Source organism: Scaptodrosophila lebanonensis, unplaced genomic scaffold (genome assembly GCF_003285725.1).
Source record: "Scaptodrosophila lebanonensis strain 11010-0011.00,11010-0021.00 unplaced genomic scaffold, SlebRS2 tig00000118-arrow-arrow-pilon, whole genome shotgun sequence".
NCBI lineage: Eukaryota > Metazoa > Arthropoda > Insecta > Diptera > Drosophilidae > Scaptodrosophila > Scaptodrosophila lebanonensis.
This window is the reverse complement of record NW_022060578.1, coordinates 999,258-1,016,973: the sequence shown is the minus strand read 5'-3', so window position 1 is coordinate 1,016,973 and position 17,716 is coordinate 999,258. Positions and strand designations below refer to the sequence as shown.

The window sequence follows — 17,716 nt, the reverse complement described above, 5'->3', positions numbered from 1 at the left end:
TACATTAAGGTCCACGAGCTGCGGTTAATCCTTTGGGGGTAGTTTTTATCAAATGCGATCATTTTACGGCTTTGCTGTTTTTTACTTGCACAGCCCGACGACCTCACACTCTCTCTCTAGTACTATATGCCATGATCCCAGACGTGATGTAAAACCAAACTCATGAGCCGCTCGCAGTCCGCCTTATTAGAAGATATACGTATTAATTGAAAAAAGTGCTATGGAATGTGCATTAACTAAAGCACCGTAAAAGCTTCATGAGCGTATTTACATGGGTTTAGAAATGAAGCACTTTAAATTCTTAGCGCGTGCTAATCTGCCGCACAGACATAAAAATTGTGATTAAGCTGGCACATTTAATTATATGAAAGGGCATTAGATAAAGGCGCATATACAGTCACACACACGTACACACGCACACACGCACACACTCACAAATAATACACTTGACATTCAACACGTTTATTGTCAACGCGGAGCATGGGAAAAAATGAAAAGAAAAACAAAACACGAAAACAACGCACACACACCCATGTGGTGGACAGAGAGACAGTGGCAACATCATCAACACCAACGTGCGCTCATTACGGCAGGCCCCTCCAGTTAAGAAAACGCCCATGCAAGTGTGTGTGTAGCATGTCCTTTGCTTTGTTTATGTCGCGCTTTTCACTCGTTTAAAATGCTTATTATATGAAAGCGCGACGTGGGCTTTTCCTTCGTTCTGCTTCCGCTTATTTGCAGTTGTTATTTTTCCTTTTGTTTTTCTTAGCTTGACAAATACTTGGCACAAACAGAAGCTCACACACACACGCACACGTCACTCCCACACTGTAACGTGCCAACATTATGCCACAACGCGTTCGCTTTGAAATTTTAATTTCTCACACAGTCGATGCTCACAAAAGTATGCTAAGAAAGCAAAACATCAACTTCAACGCCCGTTTGACACGCCTTCCGTCTACCCCTCGCCACCATAGCTAGTTCTTGTTTGTTGTGCTTTTTTGCTCGTCCGGACTTAATTAATCTTTCTATGGGCTTAGGGCGCCTGCTTCGCCGCTCTCTAGTTTGCGAATACAGGTGGCAGTATTTGGAATCAAAAACAGAATAAATCGTATGGGGGAACAGCTAAAAAATAGGAAAAGCAAACATATTCAACTTAAATAAACTTTGCCTTCAGTTCTTGTCTTTGGAATCGATTTTAACATAAATTGCTGAAGAACTTACTCTATTCACAAATGACATTTTTTAAAGTAAACTAAATGATCTATGGCCATATAATCTGTACCATTCTGAGTTTGGTTCAGCTTCAGAAGTTTACTTTTAAAATACTCTCTCAATCTTGTCTATAAAAAGCTACTTGTATTGTAAAGAATCTTAGAAAACTTATTTCCAACCTAATCCTTTGGATTGGTTCGTCAACATAAGAAGCTGTGCAATTAGAAAAGAAAGGGCTATGGATATGCCCAATATATTCACCTGATTGATAATTATTATTAATTAATTATATATATTTATTTATTCCATTAGGTCCATTAAGAACAAAGCACTGATCTGAATGATAATGAGGTTACATCAACTATTGCTCAAATCACAGACTGATACCCACCTTTCGAATTCCAAATGTACTAAATGCCTTTTCTAGGTTGTTTCTGGTTTTTGCTTTCCCAATGTTTGTTCTCGCTCCTTGTTGCTTAATATGTTCTGATGTATTTTTTAGCAAGCTTTTAGACTCCTGAAAAACTGCTACTTTGTGTGATTATCTCGATTAGCAATTTGCGTTTGGTCGTTTTTCCAAAGTTAGTTTCAATAACTGTTGGCACAAAATGTGCTGAAATTGTTTGTAAATGATTTCGAACTGTATGACGGCTATTTCAAAACTATCAGAGAAATAATGTTTGTTTCTTTTTGTATGAGCTTTAATAAAGAACGAATTTCTTGAAATCACTTTTTTATAGTACTTGTATAAGTTAAGAAGGCATGCTGAAAAAGCATTTGAAAATTCGGTCCCGATTGGGGTGAGTCGTCTATGATCATTATATCGCAGAGGTCACTGGTTACTTTTTGAAAAATGTAATTAACTTTTTATTGATTAATTCAAACAAAAGAAGTATTTGTCTTCGCTCTAATCGGGGTTGAAATTAGACGTTTGCATACGCTTCCGAAAAATTGTGCTTTTTTATGATTTGACGCCTCTGGAGCGCTTTGTCTTTTGTGCTGCATACAATAAAATGATTGTTTAATAGCTTTTTACCCTGCGAGGAGAATTTGTAATGATAGGATTTCGCTTATCGAATGTTCTTCTTCGTCAACTGTGGTGCTGTGGCTTCCGTGTTTACGAGTATGTATGCCATTGATGCGTTTGCATTTCCTTTAGCCTTTGTGCTCCATAAAATAACTCTCTTTTTCTCATTTAATACGTATCTTTTATGTGTTGCTTTGATTAATTCCCCAGCTTACGAAATGTCTGTTAGCTTTCAACGAGCTTACTTTTCAAAAGCAAACCTCTGTAATGGCAAACATTTTGGCGAAAAATATGCAAATAATTTAAATTGAATTTACGCTTTACCATTAACTGGTAGCCTATTAGGTGGCATTGGAAGCGAACTGAATGCAATGCGCAAACAGTATCAGATACGGCACCAGCAGCACAAACAACAACAATGATAAATAAAGATCTGAAAAGGAGCGAGTCAAGCTGGGGCTTCTATTGAAATGAAAAGCTGGCGAATTCAACGAAGCGACGAAAGAACGCGACTGTAGTCGTTAACTATTTACTTTGAATCCTTTTTTCAGCTCATGACGTACATAGTTGCAGTTAATTTGTAAAAAAAATTTTTTTTTAGTTTGCACCGCCAGCAAAGCCATGGCAACGAATGCAAAAGCAGCTCGTCCGGCATGGCCGGAAATGGCGTACGCAGTCCAAAGGCGTAAGTTGAGGAACGACAGCCGGAATTTCGGGGTGTCCAGTGGGTGGTGGCAGCGTTCAGAGCATACAAAATCGGAGCGGAATGTTTGGCGAGAACTCAAGTGTAACAGTGAATGCCATGCCATCGCTTCGATCCGGAAATGAGCGCGGAAGCGGGGCCATAGAAACAGGAGACAGGATATGCACGCTTGTGCAACAGTTGTACGTTTGATCCCTGCCATCGCTGTAATGCCATGTAAATGATGTCGCTGCCATCTATATAATCAAAAAGTGCGCTAATTATGCGCTAAATTTTGCATATTTAATGGCGGGTTATGGTACAATATACAAACAATGCTCGCATCTGACATTGCTTAATAATTAAATTCGGCTAATGGTCGTTGCTCACAATTTCTGAAACCACATCATTGTGACATGCAAATATATTTTTGATTAATCCAAAAATGTCAACGACGCACAGTTATTCGTATGGGAAAAGCGGACAAATGTAACCAAAGGGTAAAAGAGTGTTTATATTCAGGATGACAAGTCGATGAAGAGTCGATATAGCGATGTTCCGTCTGTAGGAATGAAAGGATCTCAGAAAATATAAGAGCTAGCATAATCCAACTTGCTATCCAGGCATGTAGGTATACCCCTAGTAGGTAGGTATAGCCCTAGGCAAGCCCATTAGTGATTTTCCATACCTCCCGTAACTTGCCAATTACATTCCTAGGTTTCATCACGATAGGTTAGTTCTAGTGGAAGTTTTAGCTATAAATGTAACCTTTGCATAAGCTCTGCCGGGAGTGGGTAAAGGGTACTTAAGAGGTGGCACACTGTTAAATCTATGTGTGAAGCTAGTTCGACAGTTGAAATAAAACCAAAAATAATACGAAAACTAAAGCAATTTTAAGTTTTTAATAGAATGAAACACATATGTATGTGTAGCCTGTTTTTTACTTTTATAGTTTTTTTAAAAAATAAAATTATACGAGGTAGGTGTAGAAACCCACCTTTCTATAGCCCTTCTATTTATAAATGGAATGCCGAAATACCCTTTCCTTTATATGTTTTGAAGGTTAAACTATAAATCATATTATTCCATTAACAACTATAATGCTGTTAAAATTATATCCTGCATTGTTGCTGTAAAGATTACCTATCTTATATATTAAATTACGTTTCTAATTTAAAATATCCTAAAATAGCTGGGACATTATCTTTAGGCCAAAGAGCCTTGCTTTTTAATAACTTATTCTTCTTGCCATGCACATTTCAGGAAAGCATCATCTACACTCAATACTAAAGATGTTGAAAGTTACTGATTTGGTACAGAAACACGCAAAACTTTTGCGCAAAATACGACAAAAGACGACAAAGTTTAAGTCCTCAGCCCTTCACTTGTTCTTTCGACAAACGAGTCGATCCAGTCCCATTTATATTGCCTGCACATAAATCTCAACAAACGTCAAAGTTTATTTCGCATTTTTGAAATTAAATAAAGATTTGTCACGTAGAAATCCATTTTGACTTGCCTTGCACACATCCACACATACACTCCTGATGAGCCAGCAAAGCGCTGGAGTTCTTGGTCTTGTTGCGCTGCTCTGCGAAAGAAAACTGTATTTCCTATTTCCCACAAGCAACAGGAAAATGTATGCTTTGTTGTTGTTTTCATGTTTTTCTGTAGGTTCGAAAATTCGTGTTCCGCTTAGACACTTTGGAATTTCGGCCTCCGATGCCTACGTTGTTGCTTTCTATTTCATTGTTGACGAGTCGAAGGTTAACTTTTGAAGGAAGTTTTAATAAAGTTGGGTTTTTTTAATGAGTTTGTTGATAGGGATTGGCTAAATAAAAATACAAGTATATACAAAAACAGAAAATGTTTGGGCGTGCTGTGGCTAATTCTGTGTGAGTAGAAGCAAAACAACTTTAACTGTACAGACCTGTTCGGAAGGACTAGAAAAAAGCACAGAGGAAAATTAATAACAATGCAGCGTACAGGAATACGCAGGCACAAAGCTCTCATTAGAGATGCTACGAGAGGCAGCACTTTTTCCCATGCGACGTGGCTCACATTAACATATGTTAGCATATGCTGCGGTGCCCGCTACCTGATGCTATGAATAACAATTCAAGTAAACCAGTGCAAATCATACATATGTATGTGCGTTTCAACATACATAGAAAGCAATGCAGGCAGCAGAAGAATACAAGAAAAGCACTCGCATTGCTCATACGCCACGTATGCTGCGGGCACAATACGTGGATTTCACTGGAGGCGTAGGCAAAAAAAAAAAAAAAAAACAACCCCCAAAACACTTAATTACGCACACCAACATACATATGGACACATACATGTACACAGATGCTGGAGCACTCGCTATCTCGCGCTAAACAAAGCAACATATGCTCAACACCCAAAGCTGTTAAAAAGTGTTTTGGTTAGTTGGTAAATAATAGCAGAGAAATGGCAAGCTATATACGAGCATGTGTATGTTTGTGGTTATAGTACTATGTGGATGCTGAAGATGTAACCAGAGCAAACGTGTTGAGGCTTATCCTGGGGCTGGACACTGAGGCGGCGCAAAAAAATATGCACGTAAATGGTTTCCCGCATGTAAATTAACAGCGACGACAGCATCGTTGATGCGCGGCTCAGTAATCGGCCATTGTCTGATATAAAACACAAGCCCACATACTTGTATGTATAACCAGCCGCATAAATTTCATATGGACTTACATGCAGCGTATGCCGTCGGCAGAATCCTCTGCACTCCCACGCACAGCACTCACAGGGCACCCCGACGCTTGAATATGCACGCTTTGTTTAAACTGTTAGTGGCCGCATGCTAACGTTGTCTCGTTCTTTCTTCATACTCATTTACAGTTATCACAATTTAATGGGCAGCTTACTCGGCTGGCCAACAATTTCAGAAATTCCTGCCGTCACACAACGAATCGCTCTTGCGGTCCAACAACAACTGAGCAGCAGCCGAAGAAGTGTCCGCCATGGTGCTTTCGACGACTGTTGGTGAGCTCTTTGGTGCTTCACCATTGCAGAGGACGTAAATAGCAACGAATTAACAGTGGCAGATGATGGCGTTTCTTCGTTTACAGCGTACAGTTATGGCACATTTATGCTGCTGTTAAGCTGCAGTATGCGCTCTTTAACGTAAGAGTACGATTTGCTAGGGACTCTTTTGTTTAAGCTTCTGTACATGAGAGTTGCTTAAAATCAGTCACTGTTAAAAATCTGTTAAGTGTGTGATAAGCTTAGAGGATATCGGGTCGACGCTACATGAGAATAATTCGATGCATAAGCCTAACAAGATCAAAAATGTATGAGAGTACATTGATATCCCGAAAGCCCTGGCAACAGCAACTCAAAACTACCTGTATTATTTGTTATTTTGCTGATTGTTAAATATTAAACATGGTTTTATATGTGGACGGTGTGGGTCTACGATAAAAGTGTGTCTCAATTAATTTGCAAAACAAACCGAAACATCCAATTGAATCATGTTTAAATCAAGCGCCCTTAACTGCAAAGCCGCAACTCGGAATGAAGCGGGTCCTTTTTCAACACAATCGCAATCAACACAAATGCTACTTAAAAATTTATTTGCCACATTCACGCAAGCATACGCATGCATTTTAACTGGCAGACTGGCTTTGCACAAACACACGCGGCGGAGGCAAAAGGACAATCAACATTTTAACACTTTAGAACGAAGCCGTGAAAAAAGCGAGAGTCCTGTACATACATATGTACATTCGTACAAGTATATATGTATACACTTGTCTGTATATACTCGTGTGTGCGGGCGTGCTGAAAAATGTGTTGCGGTCATGCATTTTTATACGTTTTAGCTAAGGCAAAAAAGGAAAGGAACGGACGACAGAGCAGGCCCGGAGAGGCGGGACGCCTGTGGAGGAGGGATGGGTAGAGCGGTGTGTGCGGGTTAAGCAGCGAACACACACTCTTGACATTTGTGCCTGCCAACTGCCTGTCATAGGGGAATTTCAAAAGTGCCACACACACAGACACACACACAAACCGCCTGTCTATCTCCCTCCAAATGTGTGTATGCTCTGTGTATTTAGTTATATGATATATTGAAGCAGCTTCAAACTGCCGCTTTGCCAGTTTTCCTGTTTGCCTGTTTGTCTGTCAGCTCGATAACCGCATGTAAATAAATACAAATCGAAATTTCTTGTATAAAAATAAATAATAAGCCTTTGACATACAGCCATTGGCGTAACACTGTCAAACACTGACTTCCGCCGAACAAAATTTGTTGCTTTGGTTAAGTACTAGAATTTCTGCGCGTCAATAGAAGAAGTTCTGATCGAGCAGCTCCATTGGAGAAGCTATAAAAATCGTTGACGTAACTACTGTAATCTTAAAAGTCTTTCACCAGTTTCCCCAGCAAACTTTTCGAATCAAACACTTGAGAGGGGTCTGAGTTGGCTGCGTCGAAAAACATGCCACCAGCAGGCAAATACAGTACACGAACATGCCGAGCATACTTTCAGTGCGGCCTTAAAGAGGACCCTCCGAGTCATGCTGCGGGCTATGTGCGAGTGCCTATTCACTGCCGCTCAATTGTACTGAAACACAACTTGTCTGCTTGTTTTTGGTTGTTTGCTGCTGTCTATGCGCTTCAGTATTCGTTGGTAAATGAAACAGCAGCTCAATTTGGCCACAAAAGTTGGGTATCGTAACATGTGCACCGACACTGACGGCTCTTGGGCATGGGCAAGGAACAGGCATTGCAACTTGCATACACAGATAGTAGAAAAAAAGGGTGTGGCTTTAAATTCGAATGAGGAATCGTTTATAGTTTCTTGCAGCTTGCATTTTGTTTGACTAATTTATAATAAAGCAGCTTCTAAGAAGGCAAGATAGCTTAAATTATACAAAAGTCATAGTTTCAAATGCAATACTCCATTTTCTATTAATATTCTTCTGGGAATCAAATTATAAAATTCCTTTTGGTGGCTGCATGCCAAAGACTGTACGCCTCGAAGGCAGAGCACGTCTAGTTGCTAGTTGCCAAGGTACGAGTACACTTTGTACGAGCGGAACTCTTTCTGGGTGGCAGGCAACTACGCACGTGTAGTTGTTCTTCATAAAAGCATATGAAATTTCCTATTTCACTTCCGGCATATTCCAACACACGCTCACGTGTCCGCCATTCACATACTATTTGTGTACACATCTACATACACATACGAGCACATTTGTAAGAAACATATGCGTGTGCCATGAAGGACGTTGAATGGCGTCTGTGAGTGCTTGTGTGTGTGTGCGTGTGTGTGTGTGCTCGACTTGGGAGCATAAAGAAAACATATCCGTAACAAAGTGAACCACCTCAAGGTGCAGCCAAAACAACAACAACAACCAAACAGCAGCAGCAACAATAATAATACTTTTAGTAGTTGATTTCTTTTTGCAACTTACTAACTTGCCAGCTCTTAGCGTTCGCTTTGTGAGCGCTGGCAAATAGAATGAAAAGCGTAGTCTGAAGAAAATCAACTTGGCTGTTGGCAGCAGGTGGCGGAAAGTGTGACAAGCACCTTTGATTTGAAGGCATACGTGCCGTGTTCTCGCCTTGGTTTTTGTACGATTTAGCAGTCCTTGGATGCTGTGATGTCAGCTCAACTTTGACTTTAATCTTAAATGGATGGTTGCAACTACTTTTTACTTCTATTTTCAACCTGTGATCTAAGAAGTGTTAGTGTCCTCTACACTGCTCTCATTATATACATGTATATCTTTCTTTTTCTAATCTTTCATCGTAAAACGTTGCCAGATTTGTGACCACCAAGTAGTCCCTAACTGGACCTTCGAGCTTTCCTGGCCCTTGATATACTGTCAGTTTGTAGCATTGGGCGCAAATCCTGCCCGTCTCGTGAACGTGACATTCTCACAAGCAATTCGGTAATGTACACACAATCACGCATAGAGACATCGACACAACTAATGCCATTGTAACTGTATATAAGTAAGTAGTATTATAAATATATATATGCCTCAAGGAACGTGCTATATCTATATATAATTGTTTTCTTCAACTTCATTTAAATAGTTTAAATAAAAACCTTAATTAAATGCCAGAGTCGAGCAGACCCAACTGAACACATACCGACACATAAATTAAATAATAAAAAAATATATATTTAGCGATTCGCGAATAATATCGTTTTTGATTAGACATTGTAAGTGAATGCAAAACAAATATTGAATAGGTTTTTATTAGGAACCAAAGAAACAAGCTTGCCGGAATGGAATTCAACAATATAAATTATCATGGAGTATATCCTTCAACCACTGGAAGATAATCAAAAAATAAAATTTACATAAAAAAGATGAGCTATAGGTTTAAAACTAAAAGAACCTTTTATCAGTTGAGTAAATGGTATAAAAGGTCTGTTAACTTTCGATATAGTGTAGACGGAGGGAAACGCATGCTGGAGGAGACACGTCGATCTAGTCATGTCCTATGAAGGATGGTATGTAGACTCTCCTAGTACCTAGGCTACACGTGTTGTGTGTGTTTTTCTGTTTCCCCCCTCTTCCCAGCTGGAAATTGAGAATGAGTTGCATTTATACTTTCGTCCCTAAGTCTCCTTTCCCGTCAAAACGTTTTTATATTGATTTATATGCGTACGAATGTTATATTGGTGGCGGCTGCCATTGTTTTTTTCTTTCTAAGGTCGCACAATATTGTGGTTCTTTACACACATAATTGGCAATCGACAACAATTCAGTAAAGAACTGCACTTGAAATGAGTGTGTGTGTGTGTGTGTGTGTGTGTGTGTGTGTGTGTGTGTGTGTGTGTGTGTGTGTGTGTGTGTGTGTGTGTGTGTGTGTGTGTATATGTATATGTTTATGTGGCACGATGGTTGCTAAGGTTACAAGCAAGTAGGAGGCTGAGTGATGCACAAATAAAGCGACATCAGCAATCGTTTTACGCATCCCTGAAGAATTGAAAGTTCAAGTGCATTGTTGACCGCTCACATGCACCCATATACTTGTAGTAGTGTGTACATACTATATTTATGTATATATGTACATATGTGTGTGTATGCGTGTCGTTTGCTGCATATCTAATTTATCGATGCAGTCAGCACCATATGCCTACGCCCGCGGCAGCCTCGACGCTTTGATTGCATAGCCACAGCTACTGGCCATGACTGGGTTGACTGCCACTACAACTGCTACTGCTACTGCTACTGCTGGTGGTGCTGTTGCTGCTACTGCTGCTGCATTTAGCAATTGCAATTGGTTCAAGATCAGCCGCAAAACGTTTTGGCTTTGATGCTGGGGCTGCGTGAATTGCGTGATATATTGCAAATGAGCAGCTGCAACCTTGGAGCGCTGCACCAATTGTCAATTGATTTACATGAGCTGAGAGACTTAGTGGCTCACCATATGCACTAACTTCTACAGTAAGGACTGTGAAGGTGGCCAATCAAACTAGTAATTAGCACATTAGCGCTCTCGCACACAAATCTGGGGCATCTGCTAGAGCTAGCGATTCCAGGTCAACTTATTTATAGTTATACAGATACTTTGCTGGCTACTTACAAGTACATATGTTAGAAGCAACAGCCACATACAATTACTTACTTTTTGCGGTAATCAGCCTAGCAACCGCCATTAGTCATAATTTATTCTTGTGGCTACAAACCATGCCGAGGCCTCTTATCAGCTCTCAACTTCTTGAGTCACTTGGTCCGATGCTGAGTTTATTTCTAGAGCTGCAGGTTGCAGCCACCACAACTGACATTTAAAGAGAATGCGGTTGCAATGCTCGATTCAATGTGGCCACCTAAAGCAATTATAAAAAAAATATAGTCGCAGTCGTAGTCACAGCAACAGCCACAGCCACAGCAACAACAACTACGACAATGCGTAGCAGTGCGTCATCGGCAGACTTCGAGGTTACTTAGCTCGCAGTGTTGCATTTCATGGTCGCAAATCTATATTTGTGCAGCATATACATAAGTATTGGCATAAGGTACAGCACAAGCATAGAGTTCTGACTTTGAGAATTGTTTTGAGTGACAGCGCTTTGTCGGCGCCCCTGCTGCCGCCACGCTGTCGACTAACATGAACGGTGTTAGCCATGAGCTGAAGAAGCCTGCTAGCCGGCCAGCCTGGCCTTTGCTCCAACAACGTATGTATATAGTCCGAAATTATGATAAGTGGTTGCTCCCCCTTTGAGGAGATTGATGCTATAGAATTCTTTTTTACACTCTTGGGGAGACAAATTCTAAGCTTGAATTCAAGCCTTTTTATAACTTAAATTCAGAAGGAGGCATCAAATAAATTAAATAAAGTATAGACTTGTATATACATATGTATGTTCTTGATCATGCCAAAGCCACTCGGTTTACGATTTCGGAAACGACTGAGCCTATTATCCTAAGATTTTGTTTTGTTTTTTGATTTTCCTGACTCCTGCCAAAAATTCGAAGTAGTAGCTTTAAAAAACTAAACTAAACATTGCAATTAATATACAAATATCTATGTACCTCTATCATAAATTTCCTAGAAATCGGCCGATGCAATGAAAATGTATTGTGGAAACAAACTGCAGGAATGCGAACGATAACGGAGTATAACGTTTTTTAAGTGCAGCGTATTTCACGATCGGGCTTGCTTCAATTAAAACGTATCCGATCGGTAAAATGATAAACCATCTTTATGCGAATATGGACTATGTAACACACAGCAGGAGGCGTGGCATATGTGTTCCTAATTGGTGGGGTTTCGGCGGTTGTTTAATATAAAGTCAAAATATAAGCAAAATTCATTCCGATTCCGATATTAATATCTAATATTTGTAACGCCCAGAAGGTTGAGTTACTATGGACCCCACTACACTTATATTGCATATTATTGCATTATTGTTTTATCATATTATTGAAGAATTTATGTCTATCGCATTGTGAATATTGAAAGTGTAGTTCTTTAATATGCAGTGCTTGTGTGTGTGTGTGTGTGTGTATGCGTATTTTCCCATCTGACTGCTGGTTTCAAAGTAATTGAAATGCCTTAACACAAAATTGATTCTTACCCCCCACCGCGTCAAGAGGGTGTTCAGATTGGCTATAAGTAGTTACGTTCAAGTTGTAGGAATGCTTGTCTTTTTCCACCTACATACAACTAAATAGATAAGATTCTTGCATTGCAAATAAATGATACGAAATGTATTATTGTCATATTAAGCTGCCATATTAAAGCTGAAATGTTCACATATTGCGTCATAGGTGAGCCAAACAACATGGATGTGCCATCAAACATGTTCGAGGCGCACGCGGCCAATGCCAATCAAACATGTGTGCGAACTTGACTTTCAATGCGAGCGAGCAAGGCGAAAGCGACGTTGCAGCTGACTGTGATCAGCGCAGCGACGCCGTCAACCTTGACCTGGTTCTTGAAATTGCAATTGCTGCGGCAGTAGCAGAAACAACAACAACAGCAGCAACAGCAGCACCAACAACAGTGATAACAACAACATTGTGCAACATTGAGAGCGGCTGACAAACTGGTTTCTGGTGATGGCAGAGCAGCGGTGCGACTGGAGGAGCGGTCGCAATCAAGCGCCACCGTCGCCGTCATCGTTCTCTGATGGCGGGTCGGGCTTGGTACGCATGCGCAAAACTTGCAGTTCGTCTGCCTGCAGCGCGCTTTGGTGAATTGGAAATTAGCATGGCGTAGTTAGTATGAGCGAGTATGAATAGTTTAACATTTACATTTCACGCACACGCGTTATTATTGATGTCTTAATGTTGCAATTTACGATGGTCAACTGCTTTGGTCGTCGTTATCCAAGCACCTCTCCCCGCTCTCCCCGCTCCCCCCTGCCACTTACAGTTGCCTGCCGTCCAGCTCTGAACGTGATTTGCTTGGCAAGCGGCGAAATGACGCTGACGTCAACTGTTGGCGCTGGTGGCAGGGAAGGTCGAGGTTAATTAAATTGTCTTTGCTGTAAGTCGCGACCTTGTTACTGCAGTTGCTGCTGTTAAAGCTTCTGCTGTTGTTGTTGTTGTTGCTGTTGTTTTTGCTTTGCACTGGCACAGAGGCAATCTTGACATTTTGGCTTAAAGCCTGTGCTGTGCGCCTATTTGCTAAAAGTCCACAGTGTGACTGTGTGTGTGTGTGTGAGTGTGAGTGTGAATGTGCACCTTAATGCATTATTAATTGTTTCAAATTAATGCAGCGAACGCTTGGCTGCCATTGCCGCTGCCGCTGCTGTTGCTGTTGCCACTGCCTGAGCGCACTTTGTATGGCGTCAGTGTGGAAAAAAGTTAATTGCTTTACCATTTTATTAAAATTGAATTACGAGACAAGTGATGCTGCCTGAGTCTCCTTGTCTGCCTGGTTGCCAGGTTGCGTTCTACACAGACATTTTGCCAGGGGTAGAAATGAACGTCTCGCTCACGACTTGCGGTGTCAGAGAAGAGGGATAAATAAATTATAAGATAACTGAATATTAACTGAGAAAAGTGTGTAAAGATGCAATGCTAAAAAGTTTTCCTTCCAACATTTTAGTTTTGGTTGCATTTTTTAAAACTTCTTCCAAAATTCAAGCGAGTAAGTCGATTATAAATGTATAAATAATATAAAAACACAAACAGGCCTAATGTATCGAGGAATAACTATAAATATTTTACCCCAATCAATTAAATGTATATGCACATCGGACTAAAATTGAGAACAGTTATAGATATAGAAAATAATGTCTAGCCAGTTTAGATGAGTGGTGGGTGGCGTGGGCCTGGGGATAGAATAAAAAATACAAAATAAAATGACTGTTCGTGAACGCAACCTCTGTCCCCCATTTTTGTCACGCGTCCATCTCAAATGAAGCTGCGTTAGTTTACCGTTTTAGTCGCAGCCGAAGGCGCATTCTGGCAAATGTCATTTTGCACACTTGACAGTCGGATGCCTGCTCCAACCAGCAGCCCCACTTGCCACAATGTGGCACGTCAACCAATATATTTCTTATTAAATTGTTGCAGGCAACGTGTGCGAGTTGGTGCCACTGCCGCTGCCGCTGCCGCTTCCGCTACTAATCCTGCTGCTGTTGTCGCCTGACAGGTTTGCAATTTAGTTGCAAATCGGGAGCAAGTGCAGTTGAAAGTGACGCAAGCACGGCGACAAGTTGACTGAAATGGCAGCATTGGACCTACTGTTCTCTCGAGTAGGGTTAAAATGAAGTTGGCTAAGTAAACGAAAGAGCGCTATGTGGAAAGTGCTCCCAGTTGGCTTTGAGTTTTTATTATAAGCTTTGGGTAACAACAACCCACAGCGACCACGAAAATATAGCACAGAGTGGGCAACAAGTGAGCCCACAAGGGGAATACGAAGGTTGAACACCGACGCACAAGAAGGACACTTGACAGAAACAAAAGCTGCCTTTGCTATTTGCTTAATTAAATACAGAATGAGGAGGCAGCGAAATGGATATTGCCAAAGCGAAATAATGGACGAAATAACCGAGATACCAAAAAGCTTCCGTTGGCCAGCGAACGAGCTGCATGTACTCGTACCCGTATTTGATTACAAAGCATTAATAAGAGATGCGCCAGGATGGCAGCCCAACTGATTAAACCCCAACTGACAAAGAAGCCACAACCTAAATCGCCGAGCTGTTGAAAAGCGCAAAAGTAAAGGAAGTAGAAATAATAAGAAATAATAAACCGGAAAAGTTTCATGAATGTAAAAACAACAACAGCAACGACAACACAAACGAAAACACGAAAACGTTAGCTATGAATTGAGGTAAATCAGCTGGTCGTGGTTCCTCGCCACAAGCTGGGGGCCCTGCCCAAGCTGTAATTAATGAGCTAGCTGAAAGTTGCGATGAGCAAATTAACTTGAACTGTTGGATGAGGTCGAGGGTCCGAGTTCGAGCGCAATTAAAGCAACGGATTTTCTTGTACCCCTGCAACGTTGTCTTTATTTGCTTTGGCAACATCGGCAACTGCACGCCAATGAAGACAACAACATCGCTGGCAAAGTGGAAAGCCGTAGCATACTTCATGCCACTGGCATGCTTTGTCAGAAATTGGCAGGAAATAAAGTTCTTTCAGTCAGCTTCAAGTATTGTCATTTTAAATTTGTCCTGCTTTGTAAATATCATGCAGTGGTCAAAGGTGTTTGTCTCAAGCTTGACGCGATGGAAAATTGGGGTGGCGGCTAGCTCCAGCTCCCCAGGTGTCTCGGGCTGAGCTGTGACCTTTTTCGGTTGATTTCAAGTGCCTCACTGAAGCAGACTGGGTATAAGCTTGCCACAATGGCCTCGCCTTGGCACACACAACTTTTCAAGTTAATTATTAAGTAGATACACGAATTTATTGTTGGATCTGCTTCGCTTGCCTCACTTAGCCGCCTTAGCTTTCTTTTTTCCCGTCTCCTCGCACGCCTTTTTGTTTGTGTGCGGTGAGGTGTAAATGTGCGGATTAAGTGTTTCGCTGTCAGCTTGGCGTGTCTATTCTAGATACGGATAGATGTACGAGTATGGGCAGAAGCAGCCGCAATGTGTTTGTGTGGGCTGGCGAAATTTACGCCTCGCATAAAGTTGTAAAACTTGGCTAATTTGCTCAAGGGAGTTCGCTCCTGGCCAGGTGCACGGGTCGTATTGAAATATTTATGAGATTTTGTTTTCGGCCTGTTACAGAAAGCACAACATTAAGATTTAAAGCAGGATGTAAAGCGATATCAGCCCTACTCAAGCTTCGAGTTAAAGTTGAACGTTCAGCCTTAGTTGGCAAGTTTTGTATGCACACAAAACCCAATAGTGACCGCAGAATGAAAGGATGCAAGATGAAAAGTATTTCTTTATAGCCGTCTTCACACTTGACCCAAGTTTGTACAGAGATGCACAGAGTACTAGGCGAAAGCAAAGTCGACTAAGCAATGCCTGCCATTCTCTAGCCAGTTTTAAAGTGAATTGAAAACATATCTACACATTTTATAATGCTCTTATCTAACATCTGCTTTACAAGTATATACATATCGAATAATAAATGCGAGTATATTAGCAAAAGCAATTCCCTGTATTATTTTTTCTTTTTTAACGGTTCTATAATAATGTCACAGTCAAAATTCTGGGAGCTAAAGATAGAAATTGTCGGTACTCTTTAAATTTGATGCCAACAATGACAATATAAAATATCGATTTAATATGTTAATTTCCTTATGGACTGACAATCAGTTCAGTTCATTAGGCTTTATATCTTTGAATCATTAAATTGCAATACCCCAGTATACTCTTTCATCAAATCATAAAGAAAAAGTTCAGTTCAACTGCTGTGCAAAAGTCAAACCAAACGGTTCACCACTTCTGCTGGCAACCCAACAGCTTGGCCATCTTTGGCACTTTCCCCTCGTCTGAGCTAACGAATGCGGCAAAAAAGAAGAGGAGGCAAGGCAGTGAAAGCCATTGGAATTCATATTTTCAATGCAAACAAAAAGGGCCGGACATGAATCCATAACGAATGCCTAAGCCATATTGATTGTGCGGGTCGGGAGCAAGGCGAAGGCAACAACGGCGAGAGATTGCAACAAAAGGACGTGGCAACGTGCAAGGACAGGCATTTTTAAATTGATGCCAGCCGCTGCAAGTGGAATTCCTCAAAGCGCCCCAAAGTATGCAATAAAAAGTGAACGCAGCGCTGGGACACGGCTACAAGCAGCAGCGAGGAAATCAAACTTCAGTGATTGACTTCGGGTAGCCGGTTGGCACGGCGTTCGCATGCCAGTGACGTAAGCCGATTATGGCCACTGACCACCGTACACCGTACACAAGCACACACATTGCTGTCGTGGGTATTTTCGTTTTTAATTGAATTTGTGTATTGTAGAGATGATAGCGAGGAGTGCAGCTTCATTAAAACCCACCTTCTGCAGTAGCCGGACTTTAAAATGACGCTATTGTGTTTTGAGTTGAGAAGGGTTAAAGGCATGTACACACACACCAGCGCACCTAACACACAAATGAATATCAATGAACTGTCATAAAGCCTCACAAGCAGCCGCACACGCACACGCACTCGCACTCGCACACAGTGTGGCTGGCAGAGCTGACACGTACACAAACATTTAACCTTTGGCACGAACAACAACAACAACAACAGCTTCAGTTCACACTTGGCGCAAGCGTCTCATGTTATCAGAGTGTGTGTGTGTGTGTGTTTGTGCATGTGTTTGGGAACTGCCAATGACATGTGATTTCAACTAATGGTAGTTTGGGGGCGTATTTCAATGTGGGCAATACAAACAACAACAAACAACAAACAACAAGCGGCAGCAGCAGCAACAACAAAAACAATGAAATAACGACAGCATTCGTTGACATTCGGGCATATAACAAGCTTAAACTTTAATGAAATTTCCATGTAGAGAAAGTTTTATGGCACACACACAGACACACACACACAGACACAGACACACACACACACACACAGACAGGGAGATCCCCAAGTAAGCCATTTTGCAGCCCCGTACCACATGGAGTATGATTAATGTAAGCTTATGACATGGATAAGCTTGCCGCGCTTTGCGTTGCTCTGGGTGATGTGCTTAGCTGTCAATTAACTTTGTCAAATATTCAAAACAAAACCAAATTGGATTGCTGTTATATACACAACACCCACGCGCACGCCTACACACACACACACACACACACACACACACACACAGTCACACACACAGAGACATACCGCACACTCCTAATCTATTTGCTTATATGCATGCTTGACTGCCAGCCAAAGCCATCCACACA

The 17,716-nt window shown here is 41.2% G+C and overlaps 1 protein-coding gene across 5 annotated transcripts in view; it reads right to left on the bottom strand.

Annotated features, from left to right (window-relative positions):
• Window positions 1–17,716, bottom strand: part of LOC115628569 — a 41,792-nt gene that overhangs the window by 11,189 nt on the left and 12,887 nt on the right. The window lies entirely within an intron of this gene.